Source organism: Periplaneta americana, chromosome 10, assembly GCF_040183065.1.
Source record: "Periplaneta americana isolate PAMFEO1 chromosome 10, P.americana_PAMFEO1_priV1, whole genome shotgun sequence".
Classification (NCBI taxonomy): Eukaryota; Metazoa; Arthropoda; class Insecta; order Blattodea; family Blattidae; genus Periplaneta; species Periplaneta americana.
In genome coordinates, this window is record NC_091126.1 from 16,689,607 (window position 1) to 16,704,045 (window position 14,439).

The 14,439-nt window shown below is 37.5% G+C and overlaps 1 protein-coding gene across 1 annotated transcript in view; it reads left to right on the plus strand.

Moving 5' to 3' along the window:
- Nucleotides 1–14,439, plus strand: part of LOC138707473 (metabotropic glutamate receptor 8-like) — a 244,339-nt gene that overhangs the window by 48,399 nt on the left and 181,501 nt on the right. Inside the window, exon 2 of the mRNA XM_069836955.1 lies at nt 11,245–11,281. The gene's annotated coding sequence lies outside the window, so the exon portion shown is untranslated. The remainder of the gene's footprint in view (nt 1–11,244; nt 11,282–14,439) is intronic.

The following is a 14,439-nucleotide window of genomic DNA, read 5'->3' on the forward strand; positions in this document are numbered from 1 at the left end:
GAACTCTCCTCCCGTTCACTATTTCTTCCAGCGCATCCTTCAGTAGGCAGTTCTTCTCAGCCAGTGACCCAACCAATTACTTTTCCTCTTCCTTATCAGTTTCAGATCATTCTTTCTTCACCCACTCTTTCCAACACAGCCTCATTTCTTATTCTGTCTTCCAATTCACAAAGTTTCATTCTTCTCCATATTCACATTCCAAATGCTTTTATTCGCTTCTCTACACTTCGTCGTAATGCTCATGTCTCTGCCCAACACAATGCCACACTCCACACAAAGCACTTCACTACTCCCTTCCTTAGTTCTTTTTCCAGAGGTCAGCAGAAGATACTCCTTTTTCTATTGAAAGGTTCCTTAGCCACTGCTATACTCCTTTTGATTTCTTGGCAGCAGCTCGTGTTACTGCTTATAGTACACTCCCAAGTATTTGAAGATATGCATTTGTTCAGTTGTGTAACTGTACTTAAAATCCCTCCCCACGTCTCTGTCCGCTTCAATATCGTATACTTTATTTTTTTTTCATGAAGTGCAGTTTCATAGAAAGGACTTTGCCGACAGACCTTCTACTGCCCCCTACTAATTGACTGTCATAAATAAATGTCTTCCTTACTGTGACGGAAATCTTGTCTTCTCTTGTTAGTAACCAATCACAACCTTCGTTCAGAAGAATTGACAGGTGCCCGTCAAATCCACGTGGAGGCAGAGTTGCCGCATCTTTTCCGAATTTCAAGAATCCCGTCAGTTTCACTGCATAATTTCGAAGGTCACCAGGATTGTGGCAACTGTGCAATGTTGGGACGAGGGGACAGGATGGAATTGTCAGAGTTGTTTGTGTAGGAAGTCATAAATCTGTAAGTGGGTGTTCAAAGGAGCCACCGAACTGCACTCCTTGAAATAAAGTAAGGTTTACAGTGAATGTAAATAATAGTGGCGCCACTGTGATTACTGAAAATCAGATGATGATGATGATGATGATGATAATGCTGATGATGATAGACGACTTATAGAGCAGAATGTAAGTAGTATTGTTTAGCTAAACTAAATTGATTTATTTTCCTGAACAGTCTGTTGGCGAAAAGAGTATCGTATATTGCATATCGTAGCCTATTGTATTGTAACTCCATCACCAGCTGGTGTGCGTTCCATGGACTGATCCAACATCAAATAACAAGACAAATAACGGTTCGACGTACACAATTTATTTGTATAACACATCCGTCTAGCATGCTAAGCGTATTGAGGGTAGCAGTGTACTCCCACCTGTGAAATTTTGTGGAAAATAAAAAGGTCGATCGAATTTAGTGTTACACGCAGAGAAGGCGACTCCGATCCAGTTATGGTATTCATCGCTTCCTCTCTGCGATGAACAATTTTTATCCGTAGCACAAGCGTACCCTCGAGATGTGAATATTAGAAGCCGATATTCTATCAGTTACTTTTTTTAACGTCGTCCGCCCGTTATGTTAACAACGCAGAGCGCGCTTCGTGACACGGACTGCCGCAGATGCCCCCAGGCATCTTACCTTGGCCTCGGTCCGTCGGTCACTAGGTCTCTCGCATACCACAACACGCATGCGCCTCACGGCAGGAATTGCATCAAAATTAAAACGGTTTATTACACTTCTTATTAAAAATGTTCATATTTACATAGAAACCGAATTTAATCCGCCGCGTTTCACACATTTAAGTACCCACACTTTTAATACACTTCAGTCAATTTGAGTCTTTAAAATTTTGGAGTAATTCTTTTCTAATTCCCGTTCGAGGATCAAGTACAGTAGAACCCCGATTTTCCGTCACCCTATTAACCGATTGGTGCATTATCCGACTGTCTTTCTCTCTATTGCTCTTTTTTATTTTTGCTGCAAAAATATGAAATAGCCTACTGTACATCATATTAGTACGAATTTTTTTATGGGCTGTTTTTTTACAAACCTTACCCTTGCACAGTAGTCTACTCTTTGAATGGTCGTACCATCTACGAGTAACGTTTATGCAAAATGTCTTCCACAGGTGTCAAAAGCAGTAAACGTGTTGTGCTACGGAAAGAAGTGCAAGTAATTGAGTGGTTTGGGAAAAGAGAAACTATGGTTCATCTCGCGTCAAAATACGAGATAAGAATTACAACTGTGCGCAATTTAATGAAAACCAATGTAAAGTGTGTAAATTATGTAAATCTGCAACATGAGACCTCTGCTATACTTATCTTTTCACAGACAGCTATTATAAGGAGTTTCCTTGGCCATTAAAAACCAATAATTGAAAATCAGACTCAAATTAGTTAAATTCTGATCCACTACCTAGCTTGTTGAAACAAAAACCACGGGGGAAGTTACGAAAATCTATTATGCACTTAATTTATGAAAACCTTTTATGATATGGATTATCCGATTTTTCGATTAACCGTTCACTCTACCCCCTTCATTACCACGGATAATAGAGGTTCTACTGTAGTGGCGTATACAGCCATAAATCCAGCCAACACGGATTCGATCTAGAGGGAAAGTAGAGGTACAGAGTATAAACAAGTAGTTTGCAAATTATGTGTCGTAAGTCCCTTGTGTATTCGAGGACTTGTCATGTCACCGTTGAATTCTAATAATTATAATTAGAATTAGAATAATTATTAAGTCATTAATGTTATTTCCAGAAATAGATTTTCAACTTTCTCTTTAGATTTCAAGCCTTTAAATGTATGCACATAGTCACCCGTTTTCCTAACATGTAAAATAATGAATAATTTCGAGGGAAAAATTGTTCCGGGGCCGGGCATCGAACCCGGGACCTTTGGTTAAACGTACCAACACACTACCAACTGAGCTACCCGGGAACTCTACCAGACACCGATCCAATTTTTCCCTCTATATCCACAGACCTCGAAGTGGGCTTACAACCGTCAAGCAACCAACACTGAGTGCACACTAACTCTGTGTGACTTAAATTGTTGTTTTCTGTAACGAACAGTGACGTGTATTGTGCAAATCAAGCTTTCAGGTATAACTCTCTGTAAAGTTGATTTGAAAAATGTAAAATAATGATGATTAAAATAAATGCAAAAAAAATGCAAAAAAAGTTGAATTAATTAATTAATATTTATTAACCATAAATGGATTTTCACCTCCTGATATTTTGCAGCAAAAATAACGACATAAGAGAAAAACTGAATAAATATAGAGTAGAAATATAAACAAACCAAGTCAATGTTAGCAAACAATACAACGAACAAGACAATATACAATCAAAAGCCTATACAGAGAGATGTTATGCTACTAGAAGTCTATAGGCCTATGCATTCTTCACTGTCAAAATTTTCAACATCTTCTAATTCTATATCACGTTGGGGAAAAAATAAAAAGAAACTTTGACAAATGGAAGACGCATACTTTTATGAAAGGGCTTGAGGGAGCCGAGGACCTTGAATATTTGGAAACCATTACATTATTCTAGTGCAAAGGTCAAAAAAGCATGGGAATCTACCTCCCTGCCCCCCTCCCAAGTGTCTTCATGGCGTGTAAAGGGGCTACATTTACTTTTTCAACTTGTACATATATACAAAATATATGTATGCACCACTCCCTTGTGTGCAGAAAAGTTTTCCGTGTGCCTTACTAGTAAATTATTGAAGAAAAAAAGAATGTACATGCCATTTTAACACACAAAATAAAACGTTGCTAGGTCGTCTCAAATATACTGGAATCTCTATTTCGAAGTAGGTTATTGGTTTGTTTGACAAATTTTCCTCTCTATTTCACATTTCCAGAGGTTTTCTTAGTAAACTTAACGTAGTTGAAAATGTCTTTGCAGGACGTGCTAGAAAAGGGCATTGAAATCTATAATTCTACTTTCATTAAATCAGATGTAGGCTACAGTCCTCTTGCATCTATCCACTTCAGAGTCATCTGACGAAACTATTTCTGTAATTGCATTTCAATCTGGACAAAAATCTCTGTCAGTAGTACAAAGTCGAACTGAATTTAATTACTAAGGGTGCTAGTCATAGACATTTCGCTAGCCCGGGCTACAAGCGTGCTAAACAGGATTCATAACATATATCGCTGACACTGGTTTATGAATACGAAAAACGTTAGTTCGTTGATCATCCACCGAAAGCCCGCTCTAAGAATGTCTATGAATATGGCCCTAAAACGCATGGCATTTTCAAATCAGGAATTGAACCCAGCAGGATATTTGCTACAACCGGTCATCAGAACATGCTGCATGATGTTGAAAGGAGATGTGGAATTTTGCAAGGTCAGTGTCGTCACCTGCTGGTGCAGCTTTTAGTAAAGCGTTCCATTTAATACGGGCTTGTCATTTTCACCGCTAAACATAACACTTTGAAATGTACTAGAATCTCGATCTCCTCTCTCTCTAAACAGATTGATTGCCTTCCATACATCCCAACCTCCCAAGCAGTGCTACTGGCGTATCTGCTATGCACTGTTGCCTACCATTACTCAGATCTTTAACATTGGCTAAATTAATATCCTAGCAGAAAACTAAATTAAAAATCAGTGTCAATGACATAACACATGCTTCCTCATATTTTACGCGGTTCGAAACAATTCAGTTCCTTTATCATGTTGTGAATAATATTTTCCTTTACAGCTTATTTTGTTGAACATAGCATGCAGCTTAATATTGCGCACAAAATGCATTTTCCATAATTCCAATTTAAGAGGTGTGACTTGACTAAAATATAAGTTTAAATTACGAACATGTATCAAATAACTATGTGTGCATTGTAATCGCTTGTAATACATTGGTATTTATTAAAATCGGCACTTATAAGTGACTTCAATCTTAAAATATCAGCCTATTAGGCGTCCTTTTCATTCATGCTTAACAAATAATGTGTTAATGCCAAAGGAAAATTTTCTTAATACAATGAGGCGTTCCTCACTGAAGCTGCATCTACACGGTTCAATCATCCATGCGCGTACGCAATACGCTTGCAATCTGAAAGAATCAAGATTAAAACACTCGTTCAATTAAGATTCATGAAGATCTTGTATCTACATGGTGCGCCGTTTTGAACGCCATCTTCACTATATATATATATATATATATATATATATATATATACATATATATACAGGGTGCGGCATTTAACGTTTCCCATTTTAAGTTGGCGATTCTGTTCACATTGTTGGTAAAACATGTTTGCAAACACAGGGATTCGGTGTAGCAAAGCCTTGGATTTAGTTAGCCACATCCCAACACAGGGATTCGGTGTAGCAAAACCTTTAGTTAACCGAGGAACGTTGGCCGGTGCAACAGCGCATTTTCTGTGTTGAACAGTTTGTTTCAACCAAGTCAATTGTTGCTGTCCAGCGCGAGTTTAGGCGGATTTTTGGTGATAATCAACGTGGAGTTGCACCATCACGAAAAATAATCAGTGTGCGGGTGCGTCAGTGGCGTGAAACGGGATCGGTTCAAAACAAAGCTCGAGTTCGTCAGAAAACGGCGCGGACTCCTGATAATGTCGAACGTGTGAGAACAGCTCTGCAGAGAAGTCCGTATCGTTCCGTGCGGCGTAACTGGAACATTCAGCGCCTGTGGTTTCAACAGGATGGAGCCACATCCCATACAGCACGTGTTCCAATGAACACACTTCGTGCTGCTTTCCCTGGGCGACTTATCTCCAGATTAGGTGACATTCAGTGGCCCTCTGTTTCCCCTGATCTCACTCCACCAGACTTCTTTTTGTGGGGATATCTTACGAGTAAGGTCTACGGTCGTATCCTTCATGACATCGAGGACCTTAAAACCGCGATTCGTGAAGAAATTGCTGATGTTACACCTGAAACATTGCGGCGAGTAATGGCCGGTATGCAGGGAAGATTGCAACACTGCATTGACGCCAATGGAGGACATCTTAAAGACATTATTTTCAAAACATAAGATGTACTGTAATTCCAAGATTATAATGGTTGCAAACTGATTAATTTCTTGTAATTTACTTGTAAACTAAATAAGTTATGGGGGTTTGAAAATAGGAAACGTTAAATGCCGCACCCTGTATAAGTTAATATTAAATATCAATATTTCATATATTGCTTGAATGGGTAAAGTTGAAAGAAATTTGAACCGCATAGCTGCACCTTAAGAGTAATAATTTACCTGCCTGGGATTGTACTTAGAATATTTGCATCGAAAAGTAGAAATGATCATGTATTTAATAATCAAATATTAGCCACCGACGCTTGCCTGCCGATCCGGAGTTGGCGCTCCGGCGTGGGTTCGATTCCCGCATGAGCTGATTACCTAGCTGTGAGGCAACCTCGCCGTGCGTACTTGTCTTAATATAATATAATATAATATAATATAATATAATATAATATAATATAATATAATATAATATAATATAATATAATATAATACAATATAACATAATATAATATAATATAATATAATATAATATAATATAATATAATATAATATAATATAATATAATATATTAGAATCTGATGAGTCAACTCTTCGACGCACCGAAATCCCATCTTAAAATATGACCATCTGTTTGACGAATATGAAGGTATTACGAACAATCCTTCCCTCCCTCCTCCTCCCTCTCTTACATTCTTCCTTCTTTTCTCTGCTTAACCTCTCCCTTTTAGTCTACCTTACACATCATTGCCCTTGGGGGAGGAAGACTCCTTTGATTGTACAAAGACATCATTTTATTTTTACTAACATTTCTAATATTAACCTGGCTATACCTTTGCTACCTCCTTCCACGACTGGAGTTCGATGATACTGCCGTAAAATACAAACAAATCACTTTACTAGGTACAGGAGGGAAGAAAAGTAGTTCATCCATTTACGTAAACTAGGAATTATCGCGATTTTGAGTTTGATAATTTTCATTAGGTTTTTGTTTAATAAAACTACAGTACTGAATTAATAATAAGTGTTTTGCTCATGAACTGCGCTATCCATTCGGACATATTCATTATTCAGTGTATATTATACTGCCTACAGCGTACAATTTAGAGAATGAAGTTAAATTGAAAAATAATCATAATATGGATATTTAAACACATTTTTGAAAATGGTGGCTGTTCATTTCGATACAGGCTTCAGTTCTTTTGTGCATATTATCGCACTATAGACTATTGTATCTAATTCCAATTACCAGTTTCGCCCCTCGTACTAGTAACTCATAAGGAAATAATTCTGTGCTTAATCTATAAAAGATTACCTGACGTACTGTAAATTCAATCTTCACTTTTGCCCGATCCGAAAAGATAAAGTTACTTAGATATGCTGTCTACTTTCCATCCAAGTAGTTACGTCGCAGGGTCGTAGAAAGGAAGGAGTTTTTTATTTAAGTTATTTTAAACAGTTGTATAATATTACGTAGACGTAACAGAAATTAATGTTTTCAGAAAAGAGCTAAGACAGCCCAGCCATTAGCCTTTACAGAGGGCGAGCAGAAGTAAGTGGGGAAAATCGGAATGCGACGTAGGCAAACAGACGACAGTACCTGTACGAAAATATGATTCAATATTGAAAACTCTTTCGTTACTGAAAAACGCGAATATATTTATGGAACGTACTATACTCACTAACTCAGTACTGTTTAGTATCACCGTAAGGCACTTTGACTGCATACGCGGCTTTGGTTCTGTGTGGAGGACGATTGGAAGTTTACTGGTAGAAGGAGTGGGAGTGAAGTACATTAAAAAACTCTGGTACAATAAAAATTGAAGTAAAAATAAAATGATGTCCCTGTACAACAGACATCTCACAAATGTAGGCCTCCTGGGCAATGGTATCGTCATGACGCAGTGCACCCGCAAAGACATCACAGGGTAATCACAAGACAACGTGTAAACACTCAGTGCCGTGGACGGAAGATAAATTTCTTCTATTCCCCACGTCGCGAATCGAATCTCGGACCACTTGGTTGGGAAGCGCACACGCTATACGCATAACCACAGCGGTGAACATTACGAAGAAAACAAAACCTCTTTGGTAAACAAACATCTGACATATCGCCAACACGTTTAGATTAGGGTTGATGTGAACTGTACTTGCACCGAGTCAACCCATTTTATTAATACATTGAAGTTAATAGGTTTTTGTGTATAGCTTCGAATGACATCAGTGGCATCTAAGTGCTAATTTTTTTTATTCACTTTTAATTTGGGTTAATAGAACTACGCTGTGGCCTGTTGGATATTTGCTACATACGAACTGAAGATACTGGGATTATTCTTTATTGATCGGTTATAGCGAATGTGGCTACCGGTCAAATCTATCCGTGTTCGATTTCCTGTAGATTTTTTTATTTTATTGGGTTATTTTACGACGCTTTATCAACATCTCAGGTTATTTAGCGTCTGAATGATATGAAGGTGATAATGCCGGTGAAATGAGTCCGGGGTCCAACACCGAAAGTTACCCAGCATTTGCTCGTATTGGGTTGAGGGAAAACCCCGGAAAAAACCTCAACCAGGTAACTTGCCCCGACCGGGATTCGAATCCGGGCCACCTGATTTCGCAGCCAGACGCGCTGACCGTTACTCCACAGGTGTGGACGATTTCCAGTAGAAAACTTCAGTATTTTCTCACATACATCCTATATTTCTTTTGCCAAGAGGCTGTTCTACAGTATGTTATACATTCATCTAAGGACATAAACAGTGATTACAAAATTTTCGAGTATCCACTCCTTGTGAATAATGCCCATATCAAAACACGCTCATGAGCCCAAGCCTTGTTTAGCAATTAATTTTTCTTTTTGTATATTTAATTTGTTTAATTTCTATGTATTTTTATGCATACATTTCTTTATAAATACTTTTGAGTAACTGTACTAGCCTATACAACGTGCAAATGGGTAAGAGCCAGGTCCCATCCGCAAACGAGTAGACCTGTAAGCCCCAAGCCCTTTTTATATCAGCATCTGAAACCTTACTATCACCCAGACTTTACCCCAGCTATTTTTACTACTGCAGGTGATAAATGAAATGGTGGTAGAGTGACAGAGAGAGACGGGAGTACTCCATAAAAACCCTCTTCAACGTCTGCTTTGTCCACCACAAATTCCATCACAAGTTGGCCAGAGATCGAACCTGGGCCGCCTGGATGGAAGACCAGCTCTAGCACTTGAACCACATATGCAGCAACAAGGCAGTTTTTAGCGTCTGGGTGGGGAAGGAAATAACAAAACCCATACTTTGATATAAAGTTGAAATACTGTTGTGACTGGTAAATACGAACAAGTATGAGCTTAAATATTTCAATTTCCTTTAATATATAACGCATAGAAACAATGGTCTATGGGCGTATATAAGAAAATAAACACTCTTTCTCTGTTTCTCAATAGGTGGGGAAAACAATAACTGTGGGAAAACGAAAACATATGCTTTTCCTGTTTATCTATGACAATAATAGTTTCATGGGTCATACATTTAAACACAAATAATGTTTCACTCTTGCTAGCAACCCTTAAAACATTCTTTCTTTGTTTCTAAATGTGTGGGGGAAAAATAGCAATGCTTTTCTTTGAAAATGTATAATCTTGTTTGAAAATGTATTCTGATTGAACAAATTCAATTTATAAATGTAAAGATCCCTCTACAATCATATAATCAATGAAACAGCCAAGAACTAACACTTCACTTGTCACAATATATATGTTACTTTTATCCTCCACTTTCTGTACGTTATTTTCTTCCCCATCCAGACCCTAAATAATTTATTTTTTATGCAATGTGGAAATCCACAAACGATTAGGGAAAACACGGAAATTTTACTTGAAGCAAGTAAAGCAATCGGTTTGGAAGTAAATCCCAAAAAGACAAAGTATATGATTATGTCTCGTGACCAGAATATTGTACGAAATGGAAATATAAAAATTGGAGATTTATCCTTCGAAGGGGTGGAAAAATTCAAATTTATTGGAGCAACAGTAACAAATATAAATGACACTCGGGAGGAAATTAAACGCAGAATAAATATGTGAAATGCGTGTTATTATTCGGTTGAGAAGCTTTTATCATCTAGTCTGCTATCAAAAAAATCTGAAAGTTAGAATTTATAAAACAGTCACATTACCGGTTGTTCTGTATGGTTGTGAAACTTGGACTCTCACTCTGAGTTAGGAACATAGGTTAAGGGTGTTTGAGAATAAGGTGCTTAGGAAAATATTTGGGGCTAAGAGGGATGAAGTTACAGGGGAATGGAGAAAGTTACACAACGCAGAACTGCACGCATTGTATTCTTCACCTGACATAATTAGGAACATAAAATCCTGACGTTTGAGATGGGCAGGGCATGTAGCACGTATTGGCGAATCCAGAAATGCATATAGAGTGTTAGTTGGGAGACCGGAGGGAAAAAGACCTTTGGGGAGGCCGAGACGTAGATGGGAGGATAATATTAAAATGGATTTGAGGGAGGTGGTATATGATGATAGAGACTGGATTAATCTTGCACAGGATAGGGACCGATGGCGGGCTTATGTGAGGGCGGCAATGAACCTTCGGGTTCCTTAAAAGCCATTTGTGTGTATGTGTGTATGTATGTATGTATGTATGTATGTATGTATGTATGTATGTATGTATGTATGTATGTATGTATGTATGTATGTTTGTATGTATGTATGCAATGTGGAAAAAGGAAGTTAATAATTTATGTATCGCTTTTGAATAGCAGTTTAAAAAATAAATTTTAAACTGTAATATCATTGGCAAAATGATATAGGAACTGATTTGTTAACAGCGATGTAATAGTACTGTGAACCTTATATTCAAAAAGTGCTTCGCGTGACATTTTTAACACTGTGCTGAGATTTTATATTTTGTCTTGAGCGATATAATCTTGGTTATGAAACTTAATGTAGCTCGAGTCATCGGAAATATTAGAATTCATGTCACGATTGTAGCAAATTCTTCACAATCCAATTGCCGTAAAAGCCTGGAAACTCGTACTCTTTCCTGCTTCATGCCTTACCTCAAGAGGACCGAACCTTGACCTTGATCTGTGCTTAAGCGTACTTATAGTATAAATCAGCCTCTATGTAGGCCAAGAAGCAAACGACTCTGTTAGTATTCAACGTAGAAGGGGAAGGGGCCTGCCTGATGCTTGGGGACTTCCGTTCTCGGCCGAGTAATCTCGATAGACAAATGTCATTGTAAGAGCATCTCTTCTGTCTTCCAGCAGCCATTGTGTAGGAATTTCATACAGGCATGAACAAAACAGTGTAATTTAAGTATGACCTCTCTTTTTCAGAAGCTGCAACACGCTGAGTCGTGCCAGAGCAAAGAACGTAAGTATATGTCTACTAGGCATCATTAATTTTTAATTGATTTATTTTACGACGCTTTATCAACTGCGATGATTATCTAACATCTGAGTGAGATGAAGGTAACAATGCCAGCGAAAATGTTCCAGTATCCAGGGCCGAAAGTTGCCAACATTTGCTCTTAATGGGTTGAGGGGAAAACCCCGGAAAAAACCTCAATCAGGTAACTTGTCCCTTCCAGGATTTGAACCCGGTCCGCACGTTTCACGGTCAGACATGGTAACCGTTATTCCACAACGGTGGGCAGACCTAATTTACAATACAAACATTTTATATCGGTAATTTAACAACACTACACCTACTGCGCGGTTATTTGGCGTCTGTGGAAATATTGATGCTGGGGATCGTCATGTCGACAGCACGATACTTCTGACTAGTAGGTATTGGCTCTTCATGGGCTGTTCGCGCTACGGTTTGGAGATGGCATTTGGTGCGAGAAATCCTAGGATTCGCCATGGAATTACTTGACGTTTGCCTTACAGTTCGAGGATAAATCGCAATATAGCGAACGCCAGTAGGGGAAGCTATCCCCACCCACATGAAATGTGCATTCGACATAACACTCGCCTATCACGTAGAGTGTCTGGTGAGCTAGTAGGGGAAAAGTGGAAGGGGTCATGGGCGGAGCTTCTACGTTCGCTATATTGCGATTTGCCCCAGTTCGAAAAAAAACTTGGAAAAAACCCAGCCATGTAATCTTTCCACGTCCGATTGCACCCGAACTTTAGATCACCTGGGTTAAGTGTTTATGCTGCTAAGAGTATGATAATATCTGTGTATGGAACCTTTCAGAGTATAATCTTTTATAACAGGGAACAGTGAACGAGCCTGATCATATTTAGGACAAGTTAGGTAAGTCCAAGGCTGTGTATAGGGGCAGACGGTGCGTCTATGTAACTTCTTACGTTTCTATTATGTATTATATGTGCACGTACAGTCAATTGAGACAATAAATTATACACAAATGTAAACAATTCTTTCAGTAAAAGTTTGACATACCAAATAATTCTACATATAGCCTATACGGTATGGTATTATTTTAAGGGAAAAGCTTGAAGAAAATTAAATACCAAATCCAAAACTTAAAATTAAAGTCAAACAGGTAACTCTGCAGTTAAGATCCAAACGTTTAGGATTCCTTTCTTTTAGAATATACACCGACTCATTCCTGATATACAATCCTGAATTAATTGTAAGTCAGGTGAAGTGGGTGAAGAGTTGTTTTCAAGAAGTATTAATAAGATTAGGGCTTAAATTTGACGTAGGTTCAGATTTCATATTCAATTAGGAAATAATGAACTGGATGTGCAAGGAACTGTTCGGTGCCAAAAAAGTATGATTTCCTCGGCCATATTTAGGTACAATAGCTGTTGAACATGTCACATTTAATTCATATCTAGTATAAGTTAGTAAAGTTAAATTTATTTTCTCTTCTAAGTCATTATTTATTTTCATTTTCTGGCTTGCTTTTACATATTCAGAACTCCCTCACATTTTCTCCAAAAATTATTTCGTACAGGTCACTAATATATAACTACAGTTATTAAAGGTGTATGAGGTCCTTATCTTTCTTTCTTAAAAACAAGGAGTCTGCAGTCTTCACCTAAATGGGAACTATTGCCCCAGACTGCTTATATTTTCACATCCTCCGCTCATGTGCTCATTAGAAAACATACCAACAACAAGTAGAGTCCAAGTGAATTCGGTAGCTTACGGTGAAAAAAAAATATATTTTTCGCAGCAATTATACGGTATGCCTCCTACGTTGTCTAAACTAAAAGGAAAAGAAGTCGAAGACGGAATTAAAAAATTATTGCTAAGCTTTGTCTCTTCTTGAAGTAAGAAGCAAAAATAGGAAGCAATTTGTTCCCCTAAATGCTCAGAAAATTTCAGAAAGTTTAAGGACAAACAACGGGAGTATTGATAACATTTCAAGAGTGTTAATGTTATCACGTTATCAGATTTCTTGAACCTAGATTCCCTCTGCACTGTGTGAAAAGTTCCGTTCTGCCTTAAAATATCCCGCCGAATTATCATACTTAAAAGTCATTAAAATCTTGGTGTTAATATTAATAATTAGGGCTCGAAAGTTGAAGTAATATAATATTTTATTCCGAGACACGACAGACAATGCAGGATGCAATACTAACTCGTTTCACTTCAACATGAACTAATATAGCCTACTTTTATTTTGCATTTCTTTGCAGTTTCCGATCTTTCATTGTCTATTGATCTTTTTTTTTTTGGAAATGTTATTTGTTGCATTTTTGCCTTTTTCTGCTTATGAACGGAAATTTTTTTACAGTGCAGTCGTAGTCTATATTCGAGAACCTACTGCAGATTGCTTACGCAATTCGACTGCGTCTTACAAGAATTTCCCTTACGTTTGCACCAGCCTTGACTCCTGATCACGTGTGTTACGTGCTTCCTCCCATTCAAAGCAACAGAACAAATACTGCAGCCGCAGTGTCCGAAGTCAGCATATTGTATCATACAAATTAAGATGTAAAAATGCAGAAAGTAACAGTGAGTGACTGAGTTTGGTGACGTTGTATTTTCCACAGATGGAAGTATACAATTTCGTTTGTATTTTACTATTAAATCATAGTGATTTTTTAAATTTTAATGTCATATTTCCAGAAATTTAAGGTCATTTTATAGGTGATTTATTTGTGATTTCTAGGTAATCAACTTCCGAGTCCTATTAATAATACTTCAACACCATTTTAGTAGCATACACAAAGAACGATAGGCAATACTTATATCAATCAAGAAAGCGCATTGTATGAATAACAATGAAGATAATAGCAATGGAAATAATAATAGTAATAATAATAAAAAATTAATTAATTAATGATCTAGTAGTGTTAAAGAAAGAAGTTTTTATGAAGGTTTAAAATGTAAAATCAATATGCCTTTGAGGAAGAATACACCGACCATATAACAGACAGGATTTTTTTTTATATTTTTGTTGTATTGCAGTAGAAATAAAGTAGACATACGAAGGGACACTAACCGCCTATAAAAGTTCTATTTTCAGATTTTGTTGTTGTGAATGAAATGTCTGCACAATCCTTAAAGAGCTCTGAAGTATTTGATTTCCGTCTCTTAGAGTCCACATA